We start from the raw sequence: 12122 nt of genomic DNA on the forward strand, positions 1-12122 counted from the left end.
AAGTCCCAGTAATATAATTACTGGGAGTTACTGTAAGATATTGGGTAATTACAGGGTAAAATTGAAGCACCATAAATATGGTTGGTCTATAATTATATGGGAAATAATTGTTATAGTAAGTTGTATAACCCGCATACAGGGTAAGACATGAGGGTTGTTTCTGTGCATGAATATTCCTTATTGCATTGTGAAGGCAGGCTGTTACCAAGTCTCATGTTTCAACCGTCACCATGTCAACATTGTCAGTTTCCTTCACAAGCCAAGGGTTAGGGTTAGGGTTAGTAATTTCTGCAGTCTGACTTTCCAATAATAAGAGGAGTGATAGGCAATGCAACAGATGTTCACCAAGAGTTAATGGTAAATGTGGCGACTGCTGGAAATATCACTGTAGTTAACCCATGACCTTACCACTGCCTGTAACATGGAGTTGTGTATGTAGTTTCTTTAAATATACAGGTAGTTTCAACAGGAGCAATTTATTGTAATTCCAAGTAATTAAACTACTACAATTTGTCACTATACTGATTTTACTTGACTGTTATTTCTTGGAAATTCCTTCGCATTACTACAAAATTACTATATAATTAATGGCCTGTACATTGCCCAAAAAACTGTGATGTGGAATGACAGCAGCCCTTTAAGATTCTCTATGATTTGGTCGTAGTGGGTTAGGAGTCCTCTCCACTGCTTCTAACTTCTCCCAGACTCAGGTGCTACTTTTAGAGCTAAGTGTCTTTGTGAATTACTCTTAGTCAGAAAAATGAGGAGTCATAAAGTTCATCACTCATCGCCTCATCAAGACCCCCATTCAAATGCCAAGGCTGACTCTCCATTCATTGCCAGATTGTTCAGTCTCCTCTGTTGGAAACGCTCTCGGCCGCTTCTTTAAAGAAGATCTCCAGCGTTCCTAGTAGTTTCTGAGTCATTTCTAACATCTCTTGCTCTGTATCCAGGATTCCAGCACCAGCCTCCACCCAGTCTCCAGTGTCCATACCACCCCTGCATCCCCCCTCAGCCAGTCTCCACTGCCTTCATCCCTGCTTCACCCTGCGCTCGGTCAGCTGCAAGCCCCCTCCAGCCGCCAACTTTACCCAGTTACTCCTGTTACAATAAATATATTGTTGTTATTTTTGTTACAATAAATAGCTTATAATATATAATATATATCTTACTTTTAGCTGTGCTTAACTTAGTAACAGTTTGGGGATGTTTTAAAGGGGTAGAGGAGGCAAACAGTCCCTCGAGGCACCTACGTGATTGATAACTAAAGGTATTATTGACATATTGCATAATCTACTCTTCATAGGTTCACCTTATTGCAAAGAATTATTTATATGATACAGTCCAAGACTGCAGACCTAGGTGTAACCTGTCTTCATGTCTTTGTTGTCCATATTCAGTGTAACATCTGCAGAACAGACAAAGCAAGGGAGGAAGCTTTAGCAAGTTGTGGTCATACTGTCACACCGTGGTGAGGTTGTCTTGTCCTGGTTTTGTTTGGTCCTGTCATTTCCTGTTTTATTTTGAAAAATTAGGGAGTTTTTATTTACAGATAATAGTTTAATAATCCATTGTGTTTTCCTGCTTAGTGGAGTGATTATTATTTTGATAGTTTTCATAGCCTCATATATAGTGAGGGTTAGGTTGATAGCTTATTTATTTCTCCACTTGGAGGCGCCCTGAAGAAATAAATAAAACTGTCTTGAACCCTGCATCTGTGTCCTGAGTCCTTGCCTGGTCGTGACACATACAAACAGTTATGCTGCTCACAACAAAACAGGAAGTACATAATCTTTCACACAAGACTAAACTGAGCAGCTGAGATAAAGCGTCGCTGACGAGCTGAAGTCTTTTTAGTTGCAACGGATTTTTTGAGAGTGAAAATTACATAAGGTAAGTGTAACTTAGAACCATTACAGTCCTACTAAGAGACATTTATGGCTGATTGATTCCACAATGTAAACAAATGTAATGAAATTATACCCAACAGTAAACAGTGACTTCATGAAGGTGGTTGTCTGAGTAGCTGTATGTTTTTTCTTTGTTCAGGAGTTTCTTCTCAGGTCAGATCAGTCTATAAAAACTAAATTAGAGAACTCTCATACAAGCACAATTATAATCTGACCAGAACTCTCTCTATAGATTTTCAATTTTCATTCATGCCAGCCCATGGATGAATATTTGAATATTCAGCTAAAAACTTTACAGCATGGGCGAGTGAAATGTTTAAAATACCACTTGAAATGTTAGTTGATGCAGCTCTACAGTCTTTATTTTCATGATTTCATCTCTATTTTTCATCTATGCAGAATTAAATATGTCAGCGAACAAGACATGGATCTCTAAACTGAAGAGTGAAATTGAAAAGAGCCCTGTTGCCTCAAATATGGTTTTTGGTTTCATCCTTGCTTGCTTGGAGAAGTTACTGGAGATGGAGTTTGCATGTCCTTGTGAGTCCAAACAGAATGTTCGACTTGTGGTTTTATTTTTCATTGGTCCTGCTCTACTGGCCTTTGTGCTGATGATAAAAATCCAGGGATGTGAGTGTAAGAAGTCTTGGAAAGAGTGGATAGGACCTCTGGCTTCCAGCTGTGTTTCCTCCATAGTGTGGATCATCCTGATGCTTTTTGATGGCCAGTACGTTGCCTGTGCATTGTCATCACAGTCAGGCAGGTTTGTAGTTATTGACAATGCTTCTCGACAGAAAGTGTGCACAGCAGACAACCGCAACTCATCGCAGGAGTTAATCAACACCCAGAAATGGTATTCTGGGTCTCAGGTAAGGAACAACCTGGTGTCTCTAGTTTGGTTTGCATTTGTGAGTTCTGTGAAAAATTGCAACTTTCTACTAAATGTTTGGTTAACACTGTTTCATGTCACTTTTATTCTCCTGTGGTTTAGGAAGCTGGAATGTGGCTTCTCTTATTGGCCGCTGTAATAGGATTATTTTTAACATTAAGCAAGTGCTGCAAAAAGGAAAAGCAAGAGCAACCTAACAGCGGACCGATGAGGACGCATGCAACGTGTGTGTAAAAAGCCATGAGCAGCAGGACCCCAGTTCAACTCCTGGCTGACCACATGTCACTCACCTATTTTTTCTCTTTCTCTTTCTCTTTCTCTGTCTCTCTGTCTCTGTCTCTGTCTGTCTGTATTTCCAGTCTGTCTCTACGGTCGCTGTCAGATAAGGCCAATAAAAATCCCCAAAAATAACTTAAAAAACACTCAAGTTGAGCAACGTCAAGATCCAGAAGCTTCTGTGTTGACAATTAAAGGACTGAGGTCATGTTGTGATCAAGATCCCTGCTATTGGTTATCATCCCATGTAGAGAAATTAAATAACACTGAGAGAAGAAAATAGACAGAACTTCAAAAATGGACAACGCTGAAGGCTTTGATGTGATCATACCATTATTAGTACATAAATAATTCATTTAAAGTAGACATTGTGGATAAAGCTAAAGAACAGCCATCTGCTCCCCAAGCCTGTCTAATTCCAGCTGCTTCATATGGCAGACTGCATAATGTGAATAACTTGGGAGTGGAGATTGATACTTGTGAACACTGTGTAAATAAACAAGTTGAAGAGGGCACATCACATGAGATGCTTCATTTTGAGCTTTCACGGGTTCACAATGAAGTTCAGCTCTTTACATGCTTTTCAAAGCTTCTTCCACAACAAACTACATTCCTACTCAAGACAAGAACTATAAAGAGAATTGTAACAGTGATGCTTAATGGCTCTGTCTCATTTTGTAAACTAATTAACTCCATGCAAAAACTATAACCAGTTTCAGTACATGTTGTTTTTTTTTATTTGTTTGTTTTTTTTGTGGCATTGTTTTAGCAGCTATCTGCATTTGTTCATTTCTTTTTATTTTGTATTTCTCTCATTTCTTAGTTTAGCTCTGGAATAAAGCTTAATTGCTTCTCTTTATATGATCTCTGCCTATAAAATGTATTCGTTTTGCCCTTTTTATTCTACTTTTGCTCTTACTAAGAATACTGCGTTCTGGATCTATTTCCTGATTCATTCACTGAGTGTTCACTCTGTATATGATGGTTATGTGACAGATGAAAGAGAAAGTGGAAAATAATCCTTTAGCTCACTTTCGACGGACATGTTGCACATACTGTAGCACTGGTGCATCAATGAAACCAGTGGTTATCCAACTCATGGCCCACTTGAATATTTAATGAATGTTGGCGGCCCACATCTGACCCCATAACAGTATGGAGGCCAAATCATGCCTTCTCACTGGGCTTTTGTTTTAGTAATGATCCAACATTCAGGATTGAATCAGACAGGAAGAGATAGGAGACAGTATACAAGGTGGCAATAACATAAAAGTTCCTATCATTTGCTAAGTTTTTCACACATTTCCAAAACATTCAGAAACATGATTTATAATTTTTTTTTTTTTTTTTTAATATATCTTTTATAATTACATCTTTTCAACAAAATTGTACTGTTTTGCAAATGATTTGTCGGCCCACTTGCAATATCTTCACGGCGCACCAGTGGGCCCTGGCCCACAGGTTGGGAACCACTGCTCTAAGCAGAGCCTGTAGATGTGATGCAGTCGTACAGAAGCAGAAAGAACAGTGAGGCAACACGTGCCTCCACATGGACTCAGTTTCCCACAATCCTAGGTCTTAAAATTGCGTTGTGGTTCAAGCAGTTTCTCAGGCTGACTAAGCCCTGACTTCAGCAACTGGGGCTTTAAACAGACTTCAAATCCTATTTCTCTTTGAACTGACACAGTGTAACTTTATTTTTGAACTAAATGGAGCAAGTAAAGTGTCTTCAACTAAAAAGCCAGATAAAGAGCGGCAGACTGCACATCCTGTCTGTCTTGTCTGACGGCCTACACTGGTCAGGCAGGTTTGTCATTTGACCATCTCGGGTGAGAAAGACCAGCTTATATAACAGTGTCAGGGAGTAGCTTAGTTGCACATCTTTGTCGTTGTCATCATTTTCTGGTCAGCAGTTAAGGTCCATGGACTTCGTCATGTCATGCTCATTGGTGTGGTACTGGTAGGATAGTGACTTTGCTGCTGTTAGAGGATGGATTAAGGAGAGGACCACTCACCTTTTCAACAAAGCAGCAGCAGCCCTACCCCTCAGCCTGTTATTTCATCTTAACAATATGAGTGAGAAGGCTGCCTTAAAATGTTAAAGTCTAAAGATACCGTATGTTTTTCTAACACCACCAAATGTTAAATTGACCTTTGTAACCTTTCCAAATCTATTTCAGCTTAATTAAAACTGTATGTTGTGTAAAGCTTTGTCTTTTTCAATTCTAATTTAATGATTTGGTGGTTCTCTGAATTAAATTAATTAATTACATCTATTTCAACATAGCTGTTTTCTGATGTTCTCCTTGTCTCAGTTTGAAGTTAGTTCTTTGTTTCACATGCAGAACTTGTACCTTCATCATGGTTAATGCTGTTTCTGTTTTAGTGGTATGTCCTTTTATTCTATTCTGGATGTTTTCCTTTTAATACTTAATATTATTTTGTCTTTATCACTCTATCGTTATCTTTGCTGTCCAGTCTTCAGTGCTTCCTCAGTGCAAATTTATGAGATTCATGACAGCGTTTCCTCAGTTCCTCTTATTATTGCAGTGTTTCCTCTACATTCATTCAGCAATCATAGCCGCCACTCCTTCCAATTTCTTTTTTTTTTTTCCATTGTCGCAAATGCACCGCACAGTCTGTGTGATGATGAGCGCAACAGCGGGGGGAGGGGAGGGAGGGAGTGGGGTGGTTGGGGGGATCCTATTGGAGTTAATTACTCGCGAGAGCGTGGCCTTGAAAGTGACGTCACGTCAGGCACCAGGTGAGAGTCAGAGAAGTGTAGTCGTGAGGAATAAGGCAGCGAATTACCGGAGAAAAGGTAGACTTATTAGCCAACTCAGTGACGCTATCTTGGGTAAACTAATTGATAGCATTAAGCTAATATCTACACGTCATTATGTATTAACTGCTGACTGCATTTTCAGATGAGCTTGTTCAGATACTTCTCTAAGAAGAGAAAGACAACAGATGAAGAAGACGCTAGTCAGGTAGCATCATAAGCCTTTTACTGACTCGTAAATGATGATCACACTTGTAATCAGATGTGATGTGAGTGTAAACTATATAACGCTGTTAGCGTTACGTTACTCACACTTTTAATGTAATCTTATTAGACAAGTAACATTAGACAGGGAGGAGTTGTTAAACAAAGTGGAGGAGAGCAGAGCAGAGCAGCAGGAGAGCTGGGTGAAGGTGCAGGAGAGCTGGGTGAAGGTGAAGGAGAGCTGGGTGAAGGTGCAGGAGAGCTGGGTGAAGGTGCAGGAGAGCTGGGTGAAGGTGAAGGAGAGCTGGGTGAAGGCGCAGGAGAGCTGGGTGAAGGTGCAGGAGAGCTGGGTGAAGGTGAAGGAGAGCTGGGTGAAGGTGCAGGAGAGCTGGGTGAAGGTGAAGGAGAGCTGGGTGAAGGTGCAGGAGAGCTGGGTGAAGGTGAAGGAGAGCTGGGTGAAGGTGCAGGAGAGCTGGGTGAAGGTGAAGGAGAGCTGGGTGAAGGTGCAGGACGGCTGGGTGAAGGTGAAGGAGAGCTGGGTGAAGGTGCAGGACAGCTGGGTGAAGGTGCAGGAGAGCTGGGTGAAGGTGAAGGAGAGCTGGGTGAAGGAGCAGGAGAGCTGGGTGAAGGTGCAGGAGAGCTGGGTGAAGGTGCAGGAGAGCTGGGTGAAGGTGCAGGACAGCTGGGTGAAGGTGAAGGAGAGCTGGGTGAAGGTGCAGGAGAGAAGCGGCCATTCATTGAGGCAGGCTGTCAACTTCAAGGAAAATTAAGTGCCCTGAGCCTGGGTGCAAACTTTGCCACTGACTCTACAGTCCCTGACAAAAGTCTTGTCACTTATCCATTTTGTAGAAACAACAGCTTATAACCTGACTTTTAATTAATCCATTGGTTTTAGAAATGGATCATATGAAAGCTAAAACCCTCACAAATTATCTCTTTCTCAGATTAAATCGAAGGCAACTGGACTTGTATTTGTCTGTGGAAGACGTTTCGCCTCTTATCCAAGTGGCTTCATCAGTTCTTATGTATTGGTCTCTCTAGTCCGCACTAGTCTGACAGACAAATACAAGTCCAGTTGCCTTCGATTTAATCTGAGAAAGAGATAACAATGACCTGGACGAATGAGAATTTGCAAAGACTCCCAAATTATGTTTAATATACTAAAATAAATTTGCTTCACTGAAGAAAGATTGATCATTTAATGAACACAGAAAGGTCAGATTTTGGCAAGACAAAAGTTTTGTCGCCTACAGAGAGTAATGTGAAAATTGAACAAATAATTTACTTCAAATACAAAAATATGTTGCATAACATCAGTGAATTAATTGATTCATACAATTTATTGATGAAGTCATCAGGAATAGCAAAGAAAGCAGTCTTACATGCCTCCCAGAGTTCATCAAGATTCTTTGGTTTCGTCTTCCATGCTTCCTCTTTCATTCTACCCCAGACATGCTCAATGATGTTGATGTCTGGTGACTGGGCTGGCCAGACCTGGAGCACCTCGATCTCCTTCGCCTTGAGGAACTTTGATGTAGAGATTCCGCCACCAAACTTAACTATTTTCTGGGTGAATCTCGGATCCATGTGGGCTCCAGTAGGTCTCCTGCAACATTTGCGGTGGCTGTGATGTAATTCAACCGAAGATTCATCTGAGAAAACTTCTGCCACTTTTCCAGCGTCCATCCTTTGAGCAGGCTGCGGGCCTTGGCAAATGCCACAGGTTTTTTTAATTGCCTTTTGTTTAGTGCTGGTTTCTGGGCACTGATTCGACCATGGAGGCCATTTCGAGACAGAATTCTACAAACTGTCCTGGTCGACACGGGGACTTGAGGTGACCAGGCCTGGTGGAAATCTGCTGCAGTGGAAAAGGGGCTGGACTTGGATTTTCGACCCAACAAACGGTCCTCCTGAGCAGTTGTCTTGCTGGGTATGCCGGACCTGGGCTTGTCAAAAACATCTCCAGTCTCTTCAAATCTTTTTCTTATTCTTTGTGCTTGATGCTGAGACACATTGAAGGTGTCAGCCACCTCAGCAGTGGGTCTGGTCTTCAGCCTCTTGATAATCAACGCTTTGGTCTCAGGGTGAATCTTAGGCATGTTGTCAGAGGTCAAGTCTCAGTTGATGTGAAGGTCTGGTGTGCTGGGGTTCTTTTTATACACACCCACTAATTGATTGATCAATTATTGATCACAGGTGAGGCTGTAATCTAGGATTGGGTGCATCATATGTCAAGGCGACAAGACTTTTGTCTTTGCAAAAACTCACTCAGTGGGCTTTACCAAGCTGCAAACGTTAGAATGCTTTTCAGCAGTTTTGTTTTGCACCAAAACATTATTTCAAAAGCTGTTGGGATTGAAATTAGCCATTTCTTGTAAAAAAAAAAATTGATTACAAATATATTTGAGGGGCACTTAAGGTCAACTTGTAGCCAAGCGGCAAGACTTTTGTCAGGGACTGTATATATATATGTATTATTTTTATTTATTTAATGTTATTATTTTATTTATTTTTTACTTTTTACATTTTCAACGGGTTAGAGTTGAAGTAACATTTATTTTTCACAAACCAAAGGTATTTATTTTTCTTGACATTGTATATGGCTGAGAATTATATTGTAAAAGTTCAATGGTAGAGATAAAAGCCATTTTCAACTGGCCAGCCAATAAATAGGTTTTGAAAATAAAATCTACTGTCAACTGCTCATTTGGTCATTTGTGTATGCCTGCCCCCACCGAATGATGCAGTGATATTCAGAAAGTTAACAGTGATCTCGTCGGCATGACAACCGCCAGTGGTAGGATGGCAACAGATACAAAGCCTGAGTTTGTAAAAGAATAAGAAGCTAACTGAAAGTTAAAGCTTAAAAATAGGTTTTAAGTTTAGATTTGAAAGTCTGAATGGAGTCAGGCAGTCTGATGTCAGCGGGGAGGTTGTTCCAGAGAAGAGGGGCCAGATAGGAAAAGGCTCTGCAGCCAGCAGACATCTTTTTCACTCTGGGAACAGACAGGAGCTCTAAATTCTGGGAACGGAGAGCACGAGATGGACTATAAGGTTTAAGCAGATCAGACAGGTATGAAGGAGCAAGTCCATCTATGTGCATTCTGGGATGTCTGTTATATATGTGGTATTCACTGCCACTAGATGTCGCACTAGACCACCAGCATCTGGGACCAAAGGCTTTGCCATCATTTCAGGTCAAAAGAGCAGAAGTTACAACAGTTTATGTTTATAAGTTCTGATGTGGCCTGAAAATAAAGTTGAATTAAGTTGAAATGAACCAAACATATATTTACATCAAGTCAATGTGGAAAAAATGACTTGATTCCACTAAATTCCTGTACGATGGTAGAACAGATGTTTGGCTCTTTCCTTTAGGCTCTTCAGATATCAGATCATTTCTTAAATTTAGTTGAACTTTCCAGTCAGACTCAAGGGAAACACAAAAAAAGGTGTATGCATCATTTTTCATTTGAACAAGTCAAACATTTAACATCATGTTATGAGCTACTTTTCAGAATACAATTTGCAAAAAATTACTTTTTCAACTAACATGTTTCTAAATTCGAGCTTCATATGACCAGTCTCAGTGCTGTGTTGTTTTACAGTATCAGTCAGTTGCACACAAAGGCAGGTAAACACAAAGGCTACAGGAAATATCTCAACACACATCCTGCCAGACACAGATGCTCGGCTACAGTTAGTGACGTGCAGAAAAACAGAGATTTTCTATATAAGGTGCATGAAAACCCATTGATACTCTCATTTTTTAATGTCATGAGAATATATTAGGGTAAATGCCACACAGGAATGGTACAATTACACGCAAGATGGTGTGAAACTGTTTATGATCAGCTCAATGCTGCATTGTCAAAGCTGCTGTGTAGTGTACGGCAGAGCCCTCAGGTTACTGAAGCAGTCACCCCTGTCACCCAGGATATAATTAAACTTATATTGCATAAATATGTTTATAGAACATGCCAAAAGGACAAAAACACACTCACATCAACTTCTTATTTTTCACAATAAGTGACCCTAAACATCTGAAATCACCTGAGCGAGCGTTTGTCTGTGTTCTGTAGGGTTTTAGAAGAACAATAATGTTGCCATATTCTAGTTATAACCACTCATTATGTTCACATTTTGACTTCCCTGTGTCAAAATCTAGTTGTAAGACCTGCGTTGTTTTAGTTCATATTTGTGCACACATTGAGCATATTCTTAATTTTAATTAAAAGTTCAAGTAATTGACCAATTCAGGGTCAGGTATTACTCCAGGACAGGCTGATTGGTTGGTTTGTGAGGTAGCTGTCGTGTGTAGTCTGTTGTGTACACTGTACTGGATGGGAACTTGGGAGGGACAGAGTACATACACAAAAAGCGCAGTGGGAGGATAATGGTGGTTGTAAATAGAGGTAACAAATTCTGCTCTTCGGTCATTTAGCAATTTAATCCAGTCTTGGGTGTCAGTACAGTACAGCCTGAACCAGAGCAAGGTTGATCTCACAAGCCATTATCAGATGACTGACATGTCAAAAATGGCAGGAGTCGTGTGTAGGTATTGTTCAATAAGACACAAAGTTCAGAGGTCACTGTGGTGTTGTGCTTGGAGCAGGAGCAGCTACATTCATTCCTCTCAGGCGCTCAGCCGGCAGTTCAAGGAGGTTGTTGGGGGCAGTGGGTTTCTGTCAGCGAGACTATTCATTGTGCTTTTTGGGCCTTGATTGAGGATATCCTCCAAACAATTGCTCTAGGTGTTGACACTGGTTCAAAGTTTTTAGACGTGTATTCTTTCCCCCATCCATCTCCCGGTTACAGGATCCTCCACGCAGTGAACAGTTACATTTATTGTTCATGTGGTTTTTTTTTTACAGACTTCCTTACAGGGGAGTTGTTCCCATTCAGTGTCACACCTTAATATATGTCACAATGTGTGTGTGGGTGTGTGTGCATGCGTGTTTGTGAGGAAAATTTGTGCATAAAAAGGCACAACTAAAACAGTCGCTTGTAGTTTTTCGGCAGTAGTTTGCTGATTGGTCGGAACCACTGTGCTGCAGCCACGGGCAAGACGGATCCTCGTGGGAAATCTAGTTACCATGCAAGATTAGCAAACACAGGCTGACTGTGATTACTCTGCAGCAAACATAAGGGCTGAAGGGAAGTGAACTTTGCAGTTTATTTATGGTGAAATGCTCTTCTTGAGAATCAGCATTGTGTAAATGGGGTTCAACTGAACATGTTGCCAAAAATTTTAAAGATCTGTTCCCCGATTTTTACATGTAAACTATTTCACTGGAACACACTGCCTCAATTTAGAAAGCTTTTGTGATGTGATGGAGGTCAAGCTTCTCTCTCTCTCTCTCTCACACACACACACACACACACACACACACACACACGCATTCTGTTAGACTGATATTTCAGTGTCAGGATTGATGAGGTCAGAGGGTCATATTGAAGATATCACTATTTCAAATCACTACTGTGTTTTTATGAAAATCATTAACCAATGCCATCACCTTTACCAACACCTTTCAATGTTAAGTGTGATTATCTAGCCACCTCTCATACCAACCTGCTGTTGCACTACTAAAGTCTATAAATCAGCTAAAACGTGATTGCCATGAGTCTGAAAGGCCATGGAGAAAATAAAACTCAAATCTGAAAGGGACAACTATAAAATTCTACTTGTCATCTGTGATGGCCGACAAGCAAGTCTTTGGCTCGGACCCCTGAAGCTGGAGCAGACAAGATGACTCCCATCTCTACAGCAGATGAGGTGCCGTCCAGGACACTCAATGCTGGGACAGGTGAGGTGAAACGTTGGCCATGGTGCTGGGCAGTGGAGGCTCAGAGTTACTTCTGTTACTTGCCTTTTTCCCCCCTCACCATTCTGATAGCAATATACAGTGCTACTTCCTGCTGCGCAGTATTATCCCAATAATGTATCAGAGGGTGTAGTAACAATTTATTCCAGCACTGCCTTTGCACAGACAGGTATCTGTATGAACTGTTTTACATTAACTTTCAAGGCTCCATTTACCTCCACTGCTGCAGGACA

General features: G+C 40.9%; 1 long non-coding RNA gene across 1 annotated transcript; it reads left to right on the forward strand.

Moving 5' to 3' along the window:
* Positions 1–1773: 1773 nt before the first annotated feature.
* On the forward strand, positions 1774–4870 carry LOC130184466 (uncharacterized). Its single transcript, XR_008830011.1, has 3 exons — positions 1774–1893; positions 2310–2779; positions 2902–4870. It is a non-coding gene; the product is annotated as an uncharacterized LOC130184466 (long non-coding RNA).
* Positions 4871–12122: the final 7252 nt, after the last annotated feature.

This window comes from Seriola aureovittata, chromosome 2 (assembly GCF_021018895.1).
Source record: "Seriola aureovittata isolate HTS-2021-v1 ecotype China chromosome 2, ASM2101889v1, whole genome shotgun sequence".
Lineage (NCBI taxonomy): Eukaryota > Metazoa > Chordata > Actinopteri > Carangiformes > Carangidae > Seriola > Seriola aureovittata.